The sequence below is a fragment of the Hyla sarda genome, chromosome 3 (assembly GCF_029499605.1).
Source record: "Hyla sarda isolate aHylSar1 chromosome 3, aHylSar1.hap1, whole genome shotgun sequence".
NCBI lineage: Eukaryota > Metazoa > Chordata > Amphibia > Anura > Hylidae > Hyla > Hyla sarda.
The window spans coordinates 226,466,363-226,484,713 of record NC_079191.1 but is presented as its reverse complement, the minus strand read 5'-3'; the positions used below and the strand labels follow the sequence as shown (position 1 = coordinate 226,484,713).

The following is an 18,351-nucleotide window of genomic DNA, read 5'->3' as shown; positions in this document are numbered from 1 at the left end:
AGAGGATAGGATATGAAGTCAAAAGCTTCCTCCTTTGTTGATTCTCCTCCCCAACAAGGATTAGGAAGGAAAAACCGGGCAACGCCGGGTACTCAGCTAGTATATAGCTAGATATAGATATATGTATATCTTAGGGCTGCACGTTATATCGCAAAAGCAATCGAATTGCGATTTTTGCTTCTTGCGATATGGCGATACGGCCCCCCGGGAAAACATGCGATTATCTGCTCGAGCTGGCTCCCGTGGCAGGGCCGGCCAGAGCAGGTAAAAACTAATTTAAATACTAAAAGTCAGTTTTTCCCAACCAGGGGGCCTCCAGTTGTTGCAAAACTGCAACTCTTAGCATGCCCGGACGGGCAAAGGCTGTCCGGGCATGCTGGGAGTAGTAGTTTCACAACAGCTGGAGGCACCTTGCTAGAAAAACACTAAGCTAAGGGCGCAGGGAGAAAAAAAACAAAAAAACTTCTGCCTACCTAGTCCCTGCAGATTCTTCTCCGTGCGCTCCGAGGTGTCCTCTCTTAGTACAGTAGGACCTTTCCCTTTTTAGCCAATCACTGGCTGCAGTGTGACAAGGGGGGGAATGTGACAAGGGGAGAATGTTACAAATTTCCTCACCCCCCCCCCCCAAAATCATGTGACCCGCCAGCGCTGTTCTGTCCCCCCCCCCCCCCCCAAATCATCTGACCCGCCAGCGCTGTTCTTCCCCCAATCAGCCCAGCGGGGTACTACTCACATATGTCAAGCACTGCCCTCCTCCACTTTGTTGGGGGCCGCCGGCGATGGAACTCACTGTACGCCAGTGGTCTCCAACCTGCGGACCTCCAGTTGTTGCAAAACTACAACTCCCAGCATGCCCTGACAGCCAACGGCTGTCCGGGCATGCTGGGAGTTGTAATTTTGCAACAGCTGGAGGTCCGCAGGTATGAGACCACTGCTGTAAGGTGTATACCTATGCCCGGGCTGCAAAAGATACAGAAAATAAACTTTTAACTCACCTACCTCGGCCGCACGCTGGGGACGGAGGGAGGACAGCCGTCAGCCTATCACCGGCCGGAGCGATGTCCCGCCCCGGCCAGTGATAGGCTGAGCCCACTGTCATGTAAGAAGCCGGCTTCTTACATGACAGTGGGTTCAGCCTATCACTGGCAGGGGCAGGACATCGCTCCGGCCGGTGATAGGCTGACGGCTGTCCGACTTTCCAGGGCCGACGTAGGCAAGTTAAAAGTTTATTTTCTTTATCTTTTGCAGCCCGGGCATAGGAATACACCGTACAGCAGTGGTCTCATACCTGCGGACCTCCAGCTGTTGCAAAACTACAACTCCCAGCATGCCCCGACAGGGTTGGCTGTCCGGGCATGCTGGGAGTTGTAGTTTTGCAACATTTGGAGGTCTGCAGGTTGGAGACCACTGGCGTACAGTATAGAGTTCCAGTGCCGGTGTCGGCCCGCAACAAAGAGGAGGAGGGCAGTGCTTGACATATGTGAGTAGTACCCCGCTGGTTGGGCTCATAATTAATTGGGGGGAAGCAGAACAGCGCAGGCGCGTCACGTATGATTTGTTCCCCGATGTGGGGACAGCGCAGCGCTGAGCTAATAATTCATTCCCAAGGGGGAGGGGCCCAACCGGTCATATCGTGCAGCCCAAAAATTTCGGTATTCGGTATGAACCGGTATACCGCCCAGCCCTAGTGATAGGCGTGGCTTATTAAAACTAATGAAGACGGCCAGTTCTAGGGATGTCCTTGCAGCAGCGGCGGGTCCCGTGTCCCAGCTGATCCCAAATCTGCAGATGACATACAGGGCAGCGTGTCCCAGCTGATTAGTGGGACGTGTCTTCTGTGCAGCAGTGGCGGGTCCCAGGACGGCAGCTGATATGCATGGCGTCATGCAAAATAAGCCATGGTGTATCTTTTTGAAGAAAAATAAATATGACAGTGTCTTATTTTCGGGGAAACACGGTAGTCAGCGTTAGTGACGAAACTGTATAACATCAGCTGAATTAAATTGGATGTACACTAAGGGTATGTTCACACTGAGGAATTGGAGAGGAATTTCCACGAGTAATTCTGCTCGCTTTTTCCTCTCCAAATCATTCAGCAGTGAAAACCCCCATAGAGCTGTACAGAATTTCTGCCCCTCAGTTCACACTGAGGAATTTCCTCAAGCAGAATTCTAACGAGGAAGTATATTCCGCTTGTAGAAAGAACATGTTCTTTCTTTCAGGCGGAATCAGCATCGTTCTCCCATAGAGATCAATGTTTTTTTTTAAATTTTCACATGGAAGCATTTCCACGTGGAATCCACGCGGAATTTCCGCGAAAAAAAAAGAGAAGTATTTATGAATAAAAAAAATACATATATTACACCCACACTCCACCCACTTTTTATTCAGCAGCCATTTTGAGATTCTCATTTCTGATTCTGTGACTGTATTCAGAGTCTGTGAATAATCTCTCTCTGAGAAAAAATGCCAAATTTTCACCAAAAATTAGTGGAAACGCCCCTGAAAATCAGTCTGTGGAAAGTCGCTGGAACTCCTCCCACTCTTGATACTCCTCCTTTTCTCCTCCTCTGCATGAAACCTGCATTTCCGCACGAATTCCACGCGAAATTGCTGCTAATTCTGAGCGGAAATTTTTATTTATTTTTGGGTGGAAATCTTCAGCGTGATTTCCACCCCAATTCCTCAGTGTGAACATACCCTAACATCTAAACAGAAGAAATTGAGATAGCTGAAAATAATAATCAGAGATTAATCCAATCTGGATTGGCCATGGAGATGATGCTGAAAGTTTTATTTGGTGCTGGTATAAAGGTTTACACCTGAGTAAAAACAGTCACATTTCACCAGTTATTTAGAATATAATTTTCGAGTGTTGAGTGTTTTTTTATTTAATTTTTTTCCCGTATGCTCTCAGTATAATAGATTTACTGACATTTTTAGGATGATAATGCATCTTTTCAAAAAGCAGAGTTAAAGGGTACCTCCGATGCTTTTTTTTTATTTTATTTTTTAAATGGTTATCATGCAATACTGTGTACAATTGTCATTTTATACAAATTGACATTCTTTTTAAAATCGGTGCCTAAATCACTCTCCGCACCTCGTGGTATATAACTTCCTGCTCCAGAGCACCTGTCTCCAGGGAGGGACCCAGAGTAATGTGATTCTATGGCAAAGGGTCTCGCACTGGATTTAGATGCTGTGGAGACAGAGCAGGAAGCTTTGTCTCCTATTGTATAGTTCTATACGGCAGAGAGAAAGGCGTTCAAGCATTTAGGTGCCAGTTTTGAAATTTATGTCATTTTGAAAGATGACCTTTATGCACAGCGCAGTTGTTTATCATTAGTGAAGTCCATTCCTCAAAGAAATCAGGCCATCCTAAAAGCTGAGGAAGGGCAATAATGTACCAATTACCATTGTTTTATGGTTAATAATTCCATAATTTTTTCTTCTACTTAACCCCTTAAGGACGCAGGACGTAAATGTACGTCCTGGTGAGCTGGTACTTAACGCACCAGGACGTACATTTACATCCTATACATAACCGCGAGCATCGGAGCGATGCCCGGATCATGCGCGGCAGGTCTCGGCTGCTGATCACAGCCAGGGACCCGCCTGTAATGGCGGACACCTGCAATCCCGCGGATGTCCACCATTAACCCCTCAGATGCCGTGATCAATACAGATCACGGCATCTGCAGCATCGTGGTAACTAAAATGGATGATCGGATCGCCCACAGCGATCCGATCATCCAGCATGGCAGACGGAGATCCCCTCACCTGCCTCCGCTGCCTTCCCAACGTCTTCTGCTCTGATCTGCTTTCCCGCAGACCAGACCATCTTCCCGCAGAAGATGACAGATAACACTGATCAGTGCTATGTCCTAGACATAGTACTGAACAGTATTAGCAATCGAATGATTGCTATAAATAGTCCCCTATGGGGACTATTAAAGTGAAAAAAATAAAAGTTAAAAAGTTTCAAAAACAAAATTAAAAATTTTTTGAAAACCCCTCTCCCCCAATAAAAACGTAAATTGTCCCATTTTCCCTATTTCACCCCCAAAAAGTGTTAAAAAAAATATTTTATATACATAATTGGTATTGCCGCATGCGTAAATATCTGAACTATTAAAATAAAATGTTAATGATACCGTACAGTGAACGGCGTGAACAAAAAAAAAAAAAAGTCCAAAATAGATGCTTTTTTGTAACATTTTATTCCCCAAAAAATGTATTCAAAAAATTGATTAAAAGTTTTATATAAGCAAATATGGTATCAATAAAAAGTACATATCACGGCGCAAAAAATGAGCCCTCATACCGCCGCTTATATGGAAAAATGAATAAGTTATAGGTCTTCAAAATAGGGGGATTTTAAACGTGCTAATTTGGTTAAAAAGTTTGCAATTTTGTTTTAAGCGCAACAGTAATAGAAAAGTATGTTTTCATAGGTATCATTTTAATCGTATTGACCCAAAGAATAAAGAAAACATATCATTTTTACCGTAAATTGTACAGCTTGAAAACGAAACCTTCCAAAATTACGGTAGAAAAATTGCGGTTTTTAATTTCCCCACACAAATAATATTTTTTTGGTTGCGCCATACATTTTATGGTTAAGTGAGTGATGGCATTACAACAGACAACTGGTCACGCAAAAAACAAGCCCTCATACTAGTCTGTGGACGAAAATATAAGAGAGTTATGATTTTTTTAAGTCGAGGAGGAAAAAACGAAAACGTCAAAATAAAATTTTCTGAGTTCTTAAGGGGTTAAAGGGGTACTCCGGTGGAAGTATGTTTTATAAAAAAATTTTATTAACTGGCGCCAGAAAGTTAAACAGATTAGTAAATTACTTCTATTAAAAAATATTTGTCCTTCCACTACTTATTAGCAGCTGTATGCTACAGAAGAAATTCTTTTATTTTTTGAATTTCTTTTTTGCCTTGTCCACAGTGCTCTCTGCTGACACCTGAACAGGAACTGTCCAGAGCAGGAGAAAATCCCCATAGCAAACCTATGCTGCTCTGCACAGTTCCTGACACGGACAGAGGTCTTGTGGAAAAGACAAAAAAATTCAAAAAAGAAAATAATTTCCTTTGTAGCATACAGCTGCTAATAGGTACTGGAAGTTAATTACAAATCTGTTTAACATTCTGGCACCAGTTCATTTAAAAAAATAAAGTTTTCCACCAGAGTACCCCTTTAATCTGAAAAACAATTTAGTAATTTGTTTTCATTATTTTAAAATATGTTTCGTGAAACCCGATTGTAGCAGATGCAGAAATTGGAGATCTGACATTATACATTGCTTAATGGTTGTACAAAGTAAAAAAAAAAAAAAAACTGGGTGAGCATAATGTGCCAATGTTTGTCAAGGGTTGTATGTACTGTCCATCGTAGTAAAAAAGTTATACATTTAAATCTGTAGAGTATGGTTGTGCATAATATGATCTATATTGGGTTAACATCGTTTACATGTGATGATCTCCTAATTGTTGCCTGGAAATGTAGTTGAATGTCGAAAGTCGAAACAGAAAATAAAAGCTTTTGTTTTTTTCCCCTCATTGCTTCACACATCAGGGAAGACAAATGGAATGTTGGTACTTGTGTGAAGCTGCCATTTAACTATGAAGTGAAATGCGTTTATTGCGTTTCCCCTGAAGACATGGTCCGCTGTGGCAATGCTGTCCATATTTGGTGGCCAGGCAAGGAGAGCCAGGTGGTGCTGCAAAGCATAGCACAGTCAAGCGTGCTCACATCTAAGTTTGACATTTGTCATCCTGTACTGCTGCAGGGAAGAGAAAAATCTGCTTTTCCATATGCTTCACATTTCATTTTGCCCGCAGTTTGGTCCAGATGGCTCCTGAACATTGTTTCCTTTAAGATACATTCCCAGATGTTTGTCAAATGCCAATGGAGATAAAGCAACAACTGTGTTACACGGATATTGAAATTATTTACACACTTTTAATTCTCACATATATATGGAAATACAGTATGGAACAGGTTTGCCTCTTTTTATTTACATATTTGTTTGCACTTGCATTCTCGTTTTTTAAACATTACACATACTATATACAGTTGTTTTTTACCATGTACTAAACATCAAAATCTACAGACATAAAGCATCTTATGTTTTCATATAATATATATTGTTTATATTTACCGTATTTTTTGGCGTATAAGACGCACTTTTTCTTCCCCAAAACTGCGTCTTATACGGCGAATACACACCTATCGGGTCGGTCCCTACGACCATCAACGGCCGGGACCCACGGCTAATACAGGACATCATTGATCGCGGTGATACCCTTTATTAACCCTTCAGACGCGGCGATCAAAGCTGACCGCCGCGTCTGAAGCGTAAGTGACACTAACCCGGGTGCTCAGTCGGGCTGTTTGGGACCACCGTGGTGAAATTGCGGCGTCCCGAACAGCTTACAGGACACCAAGAGGGACCTTACCTGCCTCCTCGGTGTCTGCTCCGGGCCGGGATCCCCTGCATGGTTGGCGCTCTCCTTCGACGTTGTCGCGCTTGCCGTCCCGTCATCCAATAGGAGCGGCGTGTGTAGCGACGTGATGACGGCGACTGAGAGCGTGGATCCCCGGGAAGATGATTTCCGGAGCGTCGGGGAGACCACGGGGACGCGGCGACAGCGATGGAGCGACATCCAGGGCAGCGGTGACGGGTCCGGAGCGGCGGGGACACGTGAGTATTACCTCCTACCAGTGGTCTTCAACCTGCGGCCCTCCAGATGTTGCAAAACTACAACTCCCAGCATGCCCGGACAGCCTACGGCTGTCCGGGCGTGCTGGGAGTTGTAGTTTTGCAACATCTGGAGGTCCGCAGGTTGAAGATCACTGTTGGGTTCAGAATCTTTTTTTTTCTAGATTTTGCACCTTTAAAATTGCCGGTGCGTCCTATAGGGCGAAAAATACGGTACTTTTGTCTTCTTTGTAGTGATGTTAAAGCATTATAGGAAAACCTGTTGAACAATAAGATGTGTGCTCTTACTGCTTTGCGCTTAGGGTCTTCATTAATTTTTTCGGGGGGAAGGCGGATCTGGTTGCGATTTTAATGCTAAATGTTTTTCTTACACAGAGCCAAAGTATAGAGATTTGCTTTAAGCCTTATTCCTCATTAGATATATCAGTGCCTCTAGCTGATCTGCTTCAGTGTCCCTGTGGTAACACTTGCACAGATATTCATGTTAACTACAACTATAGAGTGTGTAGTATTTGGACATGACAAGAAAACAGGACATTTTCTTGTGGGGACTTTTAAGCAGTGTACCTGATGGCTTTTCTACACTTAGAAATCACATCTTTAATGTGCAATGAAAAATCTTTTTTGCACAATGCTTTGCCCCAACGGCAAGGTACATCTAGCCTTTTTTTTTTTTTTTTTTTTTTTTTGAGTTGTGAAATATTAAAAAAAAAATGTATATATAATTTATATATAGTTTTACTACTGCTAACAGTGACACATTTTTGCCATGTTACAAAATATAGCAAAAAAATATTTATTTAAACATTTTTGGGTGTTTTTTTTCCCCTTTTTATTTATACGTTGCAAACTCTTGATGTTTTGTAACAATACATTTTTATGCTGCACACCAGTAGTATCTGTATAAAATAATAATCTATAGCAGATTCTAATACACTTTTTAACATATCCTGCAGATGCAGCTGTAACCTGGGAAAATGTGTCTGCCTGAACAGCAGTATCTGATCAGTGTGCCGGAAAATATTATGTGCGACTTGTCAGTCTCGTTTTATTCCTCTTTAATTAAATGTTGGTTTTTGGAACTTTAATTATGCGTTTGTCTTTGGTTCATGTAGAAAATTCACGAGAACTCCCTGTGGAGGAGGCTCCTTTCCTCTGCTCTGCAGTGCCACAGAACCTTTGGCATAAACATTCTATTAACGTAAATTGGTCCCTGCCATGTCCCCAGAACTCTTTAATGAGACTCGCTCTTTTTAACTCATTAGTGCAAATGTGAGCTCATATGTCAAAAATCTACATTTCAAGAGTCACCATTCCTGGCATTTATTAAGTCCATGACTCTGTTGCATTGACATGCTGTGCTAATCAATATTTTTATAGTCTGAATATGTCACTAATGTTCTTATTTAGTGCAATGATAGCGACAGCAAGGAAGTTGCCAGTGGAATTGAAGACTGCAAGGACTATCTTAATTTCTGTGTTATCTCTAGGCTATAAGTTAATGAGACTGTGGCTGAAATGTCCGCATTTATAAAAATTGAATAAATGTGCATATGTAATATATTGGAAGAGAAATACTAGTTAAACTCCACTGGTTGTATTTTTTGTATTTTTAGCATTCGGAAGCTTGTCTTTCTTGTACTTGCATTGGTTTTTAGGTTTTGGTAAGGGAATATAACCCAATATAATATTTTGTTATCCGTGGAAATAAAAAACCACATACACTTGCCATAGGTAACCCAAGGTGGCAAAGACCACCATGCATTGTCCAGGATTGATCTTAAATGCCCTCCGTGTCCTACATACACTATACCGTAATTTTATATAGCACTAATCTAGATGTCTCGTATACTGACCCTCTCTTTTTTTCTGCTTCTATTCTCGCACACATAGTAACGTATAAAATAGATCATATCATATCAGCATTAATGTACATGCAGCTCTTTTGTACACATAACCATTCAAAGATATTCTGCTGGCAATGCAATAATACAGTGCCATATGGTGCTCCAGATGCTTTAATGTTTCCAGATGTTTTTAGTGTCTTTAGTGTATTTCCTGCTATATCCACCTTTTAATAACGGAGTTACACAGAACTATGCATCTACAGTAACATATGTCTGCTGGGATTTCTATGTCTTTTCCTTTGTAACAGTGATGCCTCAACTTACAATGGCCTCAACATACAATCTTTCCAACATACAATGATCTTTCCTGGACCATTGTAACTTGAAACCAGGCTTAACATACAATGCTACGAACAGTCCAGATCTGTGAAACGTGTCAATGGCTGGAAGAACTGACCAATCAGAATGGGCATTTCACTGGTAAAACACCTATAGTACTGAAGAGTATGTACTGACTGACTGGTAGCGCCCCCTACAGTACAGGGTGGTACTACATGTTCTGTTCTTTACCTGTACCAGGGATAGCTGCTCCAGGTGGGGGCAGTTCCATTTTAGGGCTCGTTCACATGGCCGTCTGTCCCCGTAAATTTCCTTCCGTCTGCTGTCCCGTTCAAGACTTTTTCTAACTTCTTTCAAATGGTTGTAAAGGGATCCCATTGATGTCAATGGGATTTTTACAATCCTTTGTCAGCCGTTTGCACCCTTTTGCTTTCCATTATTTATTGCAGAAGGAAAGACGGTGCACGCAGTATTTTTTCACCCGTCAAAAATAACGGAATAGAAACCGATATTATAAATTTAACATTGCAGTCTATGGGTAACCGATTGAAAACGCATGAGCCTTTAATGCCTGTTTGCACCCGTTTTTTTCCAATCCGATTTTGATCTATTATTATTTCTGAGCATGCTCAGAAGAGGTGTGAGGAACCAGAAAGTAGCCAGACAATAATAAAAATGGAAAAAATACGGAGGATTTAAAACTGACACAACAGGATACCACTTAATGGCATCCTTTTGCATCAGTTTGCATCCGTTTGTTAGTATGGTTTGTTTAGCAGCAATGACTGGAGAATAGCGCGATGTGAACCTAGCCTTACTTTTTTTGGAACACTGTGTGTACTGTACAGAGCTCCTGTCCTCTACATAGACAGTGATTTCCATCTTCCAGCTGATCTTTCTTACTTCTATATGTAAGAATTACATTTTTGGGGGCTTCAGAACCAAATACCAGTTTTCCATAGAGTTATGGTATCAACATACAATGGTTTCAACGAAAATGGTCGTCCTGGAACTGATTAATATTGTAACTTGCGGGACCACTGTAATAAATTCTTGTCCACTGATACTTTGTGTGGAGAACCAGGTATAGCCTTTTACTTTTGGTCTCTCAATGCTTCAAATACCTCTACATGATACCTTTTCTGTGCTGTTTAAGCAGATATGTCATCAGACTATTCTGCCCTATGTAAATGCAGGTAATAGTATGACAGGTAGTAGATTAGCATCAGGTCCACTCTCCCAAAACATATTGTGCTGCCTAGACATATAGGGGAAGATAATAAAAAATTATCTAATTAGACAGTACAATCATAAACTAGACAGTAAAATAATGCTTCAGATTTTTCAAATCTGAAAAGCTGGGGCATCTTTAGATTGTCTAGTCTAAGTTCACAACTTTTGTTGGTTGGTTTACTATTATTCAGAGATTGAGTGGAATTTTTTTGGCTCTCTTAAGCCCCTTAATGCCTTCTTACTAGTAAGTCATAACCCCATCGAATGAACTTTTATCCACAAGGTCGGTGGTACATCACTTTTTTTCAGTGTACGGATTGATATATGAAGGAACAGTTAAAAGGCTTCACACCTATTCCTTTGTAATAGTCAGTACTAGAGATGAGCAAATCGAAGCTGATGAACCCGAATTCGTGGCAAATTTCAGGAAAAATTCTATTTGCAACTAATGTGAATATCGCAGCGATTCTATCATTAAACTAAATTTACTGCGGTCCAGGCTCCAGGGCATCTAAAATGGCGGCTCCACATGTCAGTATATGGGGCAAGGAAGGCGGGAAGGAAGGTAGGCGGGATGACCCTGAATCACATGCAGGATGCAGCCTATCAGCAGCCAGTCACCCCTGTGATGTCACAGCCCTATATATTCGGCAGCCATTTTCCGGCTCGTCATATCATTCATTACACTGCAGAGAGATAGGACGGACATTGCTGTGTGTGTGTGTGTGCGTGTTACACGGAAAAGCTTGTTGCAGCAGCGTTTCACCTCTGCCTTCTGCAGGGCACAGAGCATAGCATTTCTGCACAGAAATGAATTCTTACTGCAGCGATTAACCCCTCAGTCACTGTGAACAGCATTGTATTACAGAGAGGGGCTAGAGACCTGTGTGTTGCCTCAGCTGCAGAAACATTTTCCAAGGAGAGAGAATTTTTTTTTTAGGGCAAATCTGTGTCTTTGTTCCACAACAACTTGTCTGCTGGTTATACTAGTCTGTAGATTACAAGTCTGTAGAGTATACTCCATACCCAGCAGTCCATTCCTAATCGTATTTGAAAAAGAGGCTTTTTGCAATTTTGGGTTTAGTACACAGTGACTGTGAGCTGCAGCATTGTTGTGTACTGCTGGTGTTGTGGGCAATTATTATTATTATTTTTTTTAAGCGTACTGTAGCACATTATTCTGCCCTCATAAGTGCATACCACATACCTACATCTAAGTAGTGTACTATTTTGTACCTGTTAATCTGTCAAGGGCCTAGATACTGTGAAAGGACAGCCAAAAGTAATTGCCGGCTGTTTTTTTTACTCCAATACGTTTTTTAAGCGTGCTGTAGCGCATTTTTCTGCCCTCTTTGTTCCACAACAAATGGTCTGCTGCTTATACTAGTCTGTAGATGATATAATACATACCCAGCAGTCCATTCCTAATAGTCTGTGAGAGAGTGCAATTTTGGGTTTATTACACAGCGACTGTGTGCTGCAACAATGTTGTGTACTGCTGGTGTTGTGCAAAAATACGTATTTGTTTCCCTTTGTTGGGGAACACCAAACCCCCCAAACTTTCTCAAAGGGCATGTTTTCTCAAACTATTTCACTTTTTAATCGCTGCTCAACAGGTAAGGGTGCTGACTTCATTTTTCACTTAAGAGCTGAAAAGTGTCAATTCAGTTTTCTAATACAAGACAGCAATCACAAAATCTTTCAAATTTAAATAACAATTACAAAACAAAATATTATATATTGTTACTCCTAACAAACAAATATATAAAATAATTATAGACCCTTTAAGCATGTGCTTAAAGTATTTTTAAGAGTACTGTAGCACATTTTTCTTCCCTCATAAGTGCATATCACATACCTACATCTAAGTAGTGTACTATTTTGTACCTGTTAATCTGTCAAGGGCCTAGATACTGTGAAAGGACAGCCAATAGTACACACCTGCTGTTACTGTTTTAAGGGTAGTGAAGCGTATTTTACTCTCCTCATATATACACAATAATTATGTTAGACAGAGTAGTGCCAGGATGTGCACAGGGGAGTGGCAGAGGCCTAAATTCATCAGGCACAGGCAGAGGTCACGGCAGAGTTGGGGCGTGTGGCAGCCAGAGTCGCAGCGAGAGGTCTGAGCTCCCGGTGTCAGCTAGCAATCGTGTCTCAATTTAAAATTCAAAGTTCATCTTTTAATCTTGGGGATTGTGACGCCCTAGTGTCTACTCATGCTGCTGCCAGCTCCAGGCTGTGTCATTCAGCAACTATATGTTCTCCTCATGCTTCAGCCAACTCCAGGCTGTGCCATTCAGACACTATATGGTCTCTCTTCATGCTTCAGCCAACTCCAGACACTATGTGGTCTCCCCATGCTGCCACAAACTCCATTAAATCATTCTGTCACTATATGGTCTCCTCATACTGATGGCACCTCCAGGCTCTGTCATTGTCCTGACATGTGACTCCTTGTTAGATTTGGTCCTTTGTACCCACACGCCGGGGCCCGGGACACTAAAACTTGGGAGTTAAAATTTCCATTTCAAAATCCTCAATTTCAATTTAAAAATCTTAAATTTCAATGGTCTCTTCATGCTTCTGCCAACTCCAGGCTGTGCCATTCAGACACTATATGGTCTACTCATGCTGCCAGCACCTCCACGTTGTGTCATTCAGCCACTATATGGTGTCCTCATACTGATGCCACCTCCAGGCTCTGTCATTGTGCTGCTCTGCAGCAGTGATTCTAATAGTGATTCCTGTAATCTACATGTTATTTTGAATAACAGTATTATTTCACTACCCCAGCACACTCCATATTCGTGTTAGAACAAAGCAAAGTGTTTTACACCCCTATTGAGGCTCTCTGTAGGCCAGAAATAGCCGTTTTTAATATAGATTCGCTGCGAATAAATTCGACCCGAAACATATTTTTTGGGGAAAATTCTGCGAATTGGTCAAATCGAATGTTTCAAAAGTTCGCTCATCTCTAGCCCGTACGGTAGTACTTAATGAATAAATCTTTATTTGTGCCAAAATGGGGCGTCAATGTTTTTGGGAGTAAATCCTGTTGTTTTGTATATTGCAAAATATGATTTTCTTTTTGTCCCTTATTCTTGTGTTCTTTAACACAGAAATGGCACAGAAATGTCAGTTTTAGATTACGGTATGCTTTATTTAGTAAAGAATAAAAATGCAGTGCAAGTCATACAAGTCTGTTTATGACGCAAATTGTGTCATACTTTTAGTGCAGGCAGCTTATCTGCTTGTTTATCTGCTCGTTTAGTGCTAATCTCTCTCAATATAAATGTTCAGGGAATTCATGAGTGATGAATTGACAGACTGCTGTGCATGCAGATAAACAGCAGCCAGACGTCAACACCACTGAGAAGGGCAAGGAAAGTGCTCATATGAATTAACGAGACTCCTAAACTATGTATATTGTGTAACTTAGTAACATAGTTTGTAAGGTTCAAAAAAGACAAGAGTCCAACAAGTTCAACTTAAAACCATACTGTGTTGTGATATCTAATCTCTAAAATTTGACAGTCTACACAATATTTTTTATATTTCTGCTTGATCTGTTTGAATGGTGGGGGCACATGTAGAAAAAGTATATACACATCATTGTTGCAGCGAAAAAAGAAATGTCTCAGTCATGCCAGAATTGTTGCATGAGCCTTGATAAATTTGGTGAATGTGTTTTTAGTTTTAGAGGATTCTCACTGAAGCCTAAAATGTCTAATAAATGTTGGAAAAGAAATTAACCCCTTCCCGCAGAATGTCATATATAAACGCCGGGTTGTGCAGTGCGTTCGCGCATCCCGGCGTTTATAAATGACATTCAGTTAACCCGGCGATGCGCAGCATCGCACGGGTTAACTGGCAGAAGTCCCGCTGTTTCCAGCAGGGGACAACTTCTGCTTCACCCCCAGGACCATCAATTGATGGTCCTGGTCAGCGATCACTGTGATTGGTCCCTGTGGACCAATCACAGTGATCTGGGGTGAAAGTTCAGATCCCCCGCACTGCCCGCCCTGGAAGTCGGGCAGAACGGAGGACGAAGGCTGCAGGGGCTCGCGGGGACCTGCGGCATTCGGGGGGAACACGTGGGGACCGGCGGACTTACCTGATCCAGCGGCGGGACCGAGGAGCAGCGCGGGACCGGCCACGTGGACGAGCAGCGACGGGTAAGTATGTGGTCCTCAGAGGCAGCAGTGAAGATCTTCACTGCTGCTTCTAGGAGTCTGAAAACTACAACTCCCAGCATGCCTAGACAGCCTTTGGCTGTCTGGGCATGCTGGGAGTTGTAGTTTTGCAACATCTGGAGGGCCTCAGTTTGGAGACCATTGTATAATGGTCTCCAATCTGTGCTCTTCCAGCTGTTGCAAAACTACAACTCCCAGCATGCACTGACTGTCCAGGCATGCTGGGAGTTTTAGTTAAGCAACATCTGGCCCTTCAGATGTTGCCGAACTACAACTCCCAGCATGCCCTTCAGCTGTCTGGGCATGCTGGGAGTTGTAGTTTTGCAACAGCTGGAGACACACTGGTTGGGAAACATTGTTTCTAACTCAGTGTTTCCTAACCTGTGTGCCTCCAGCTGTTGCAAAACTATGACTCCCAGCATGCACTAAAAGACCATGCATGCTGGGAGTTGTAGTTTTGCAACATCTGGAGGGCCCCAGTTTGGAGACCATTGTATAATGGTCTCCAATCTGTGCTCTTCCAGCTGTTGCAAAACTACAACTCCAAGTATGCACTGACTGTCCAGGCATGCTGGGAGTTTTAGTTCAGCAACATCTGGCCCTTCAGATGTTGCCGTACTACAACTCCCAGCATGCCCTTCAGCTGTCTGGGCATGCTGGGAGTTGTAGTTTTGCAACAACTGGAGACACACTGGTTGGGAAACATTGTCTGTTTCTAACTCAGTGTTTCCTAACCTGTGTGCCTCCAGCTGTTGCAAAACTATGACTCCCAGCATGCACTAACAGACCATGCATGCTGGGAGTTGTGGTTTTGCAACAGCTGATGCAAGCCCCCCCCCCCCCCGCCCCGCCACCCCCGTGAATGTACAGGGTACATTCACATGGGCGAGGCTTTTACAGTGGGTTTCTCGCATCTTGAGATGCAGCAAATTTTGCGCTGGGAAACTCGCTGTAATCCCCCGCCCATGTGACTGTACCCTAAAAACACTACACTACACTAACACAAAATAAAATAAAAAGTTAAAAACACTACATATACACATACCCCTACACAGCCCCCCTCCCCCAATAAGAACGTCCGGTACACCACTGTTTCCAAAACAGAGCCTCCAGCTGTTGAAAAACAACAACTCCCAGTATTGTCGGACAGCCGTTGACTGTCCAGGCATGCTGGGAGTTTTGCAACAGCTGGAGGCACCCTGTTTGGGAATCACTGGCGTAGAATACCCCTATGTCCACCCCTATGCAAATCCCTAATTTAGGCCTCAAATGCACATGGCGCTCTCACTTTGGAGCCCTGTCGTATTTCAGGGCAACAGTTTATTGCGACATATGGGGTATCGCTGTACTCGGGAGAAATTGCGTTACAAGGTTTGGGGGGCTTTTTCTTCTTTAACCCTTCATGAAAAGGAAATGTTGGGGTCTACACCAGAATGTTAGTGTAAAAAATAAAAAAATTTTACACTAACATGCTGATGTTGCCCTATACTTTACATTTTCACAAGAGGTAAAAGGGAAAAAATCCCCCCAAAATTTGTAACGTAATTTCTCCCGACTACAGAGATACCCCATATGTGAGCGCAAAGTGCTCTGGGGGCACACAACAAGGCCCAGAAGGGAGAGCGCACCATGTACATTTGAGGTGGCTGATTGTGCACAGCGGTGGCTGATTGTTACAGCGGTTTTGACAAACGCAAAAAAAACAAAACCCCACATGTGACCCCATTTCGGAAACGACACCCCTCACGGAATGTAATGAGGGGTGCAGTGAGAATTTACCCCCCACAGGTGTCTGACGGATCTTTGGAACAGTGGTCCGTGAAAATGAAAACTTGTACAGCCCACTGTTCCAAAGATCTGTCAGACACCAGTGGGGGGCAAATGCTCACTGTACCCCTTGTTACGTTCCTCAAGGGGTCTAGTTTCCAAAATGGTATGCCATGTGTGTTTTTTTTTTGCTGTTCTGGCACCTTAGGGGCTTCCTAAATGCGACATGCTCCCCGAGCAAAATTTGCTCTCAAAAAGCCAAATATGACTCCTTCTCTTCTGAGCATTGTAGTTCGCCCATAGTGCACTTCAGGTCAACTTATGGGGTACCTCCATACTCAGAAGAGATGGGGTTACAAATTTTGGGGAGTATTTTCTGCTATTAACCCTTGCAAAAAGGTGAAATTAGGGGGGAAACACACATTTTAGTGGAATTTTTTTTTTTTTTTTTTTACATATGCAAAAGTCATGAAACACCTGTGGGGTAATAAGGCTCACTTTATTCCTTATTACATTCCTCAAGGGGTCTAGTTTCCAAAATGGTATGCCATGTGGGTATTTTTTGCTGTTCTGGCACCATAGGGGCTTCCTAAATGCGACATGCCCCCCGAGCAAAATTTGCTCTCAAAAAGCCAAATATGACTCCTTCTCTTCTGAGCATTGTAGTTCACCCATAGTGCACTTCAGGTCAACTTATGGGGTACCTCCATACTCAGAAGAGAAGGGGTTACAAATATTGGGGGGTATTTCCTGCTATTAACCCTTGGAAAAATGTGAAATTTGGGGGGAAACACACATTTTAGTGAAAAAAAATAATTTTTTTTTACATATGCAAAAGTCGTGAAACACCTGTGGGGTATTAAGGCTCACTTTATTCCTTGTTACGTACCTCAAGGGGTCTAGTTTCCAAAATGGTATGCCATGTGAGGGTTTTTTGCTGTTCTGGCACCATAAGGGCTTCCTAAATGCAACATGCCCCCAAAAACCATTTCAGAAAAACGTTCTCTCCAAAATCCCCTTATCGCTCTTTCCCTTCTGAGCCCTCTACTGCGCCCGCCGAACACTTTACATAGACATATGAGGTATGTGCTTACTCGAGAGAAATTGGGCTACAAATATAAGTATACATTTTCTCCTTTTACCCCTTGTAAAAATTCAAAAATTGGGTCTACAAGAACATGCGAGTGTAAAAAATGAAGATTGTGAATTTTCTCCTTCACTTTGCTTCTATTCCTGTGAAACACCTAAAGGGTTAAAATGATGACTGAATGTCATTTTGAATACTTTGGGGGGTGCAGTTTTCATAATGGGGTCTTTTGTGGGGTATTTCTAATAAGAAGACCCTTCAAATCCACTTCAAACCTGAACTGGTCCCTGAAAAATAGTGAGTTTGAAAATTTTGTGAAAAATTGGAAAATTGCTGCTGAACTTTGAAGCCCTCTGGTGTCTTCCAAAAGTAAAAACTCGTCACTTTTATGATGCAGACATAAAGTAGACATATTGTATATGTGAATAAAAATTTTTTTTATTTGTAATATACATTTTCCTTACAAGCAGAGAGCTTCAAAGTTAGAAAAATGCAAAATTTTCAAATTTTTCATCAAATTTTAGGATTTTTCACAAGGAAAGGATGCAAGTTACCACAAAAATTTACCACCATGTTAAAGTAGAATATGTCACGAAATAACAATCTCGGAATCAGAATGATAACTAAAAGCATTCCAGAGTTATTAATGTTTAAAGTGACAGTGGTCAGATGTGCAAAAAACGCTCTGGTCCTTAAGGCCAAAATGGGCTTGGTCCTGAAGGGGTTAAGTGTCCCATGCGAATCTTTTATGTAAATGTACACATCGGCCCTCATTTACTATTGCAAACCCTACATGTTTTGTCGGGTTGTGCGCCAGAAATTCTGTCTGCACCAGAATTTGCACCAGAATTGAAAAAACCCTGACTAACTATTCATTTTGCTAAGAAAACCTGAAAAAGGGGCATGGCCGCTGGGAAAAGGGGGCGTGGTCTCCGAAAAGGGGCGTTTTCACAAAAAAACTACATATTTACTAAGGTTTCCACATAAAATGTGGTGGATTTGAGCTGAGGGAAATCAGACAGAACAGAACATGTGTAGAAAAAGCAAAGTGTAGGGAAAGTGGAAAATGTAGGGAAACCTTAGGAAATACCATGGAAAATAAATTATAGGGAATTAAACCCACAAAGAAACCTACACTCCACTCTT

General features: G+C 42.2%; 1 protein-coding gene across 7 annotated transcripts in view; it reads left to right on the top strand.

Moving 5' to 3' along the window:
* The window catches only part of USP45 (ubiquitin specific peptidase 45), a 170,693-nt gene that overhangs the window by 38,485 nt on the left and 113,857 nt on the right, over nt 1-18,351 (top strand). The gene's annotated exons all lie outside the window — the stretch shown is intronic.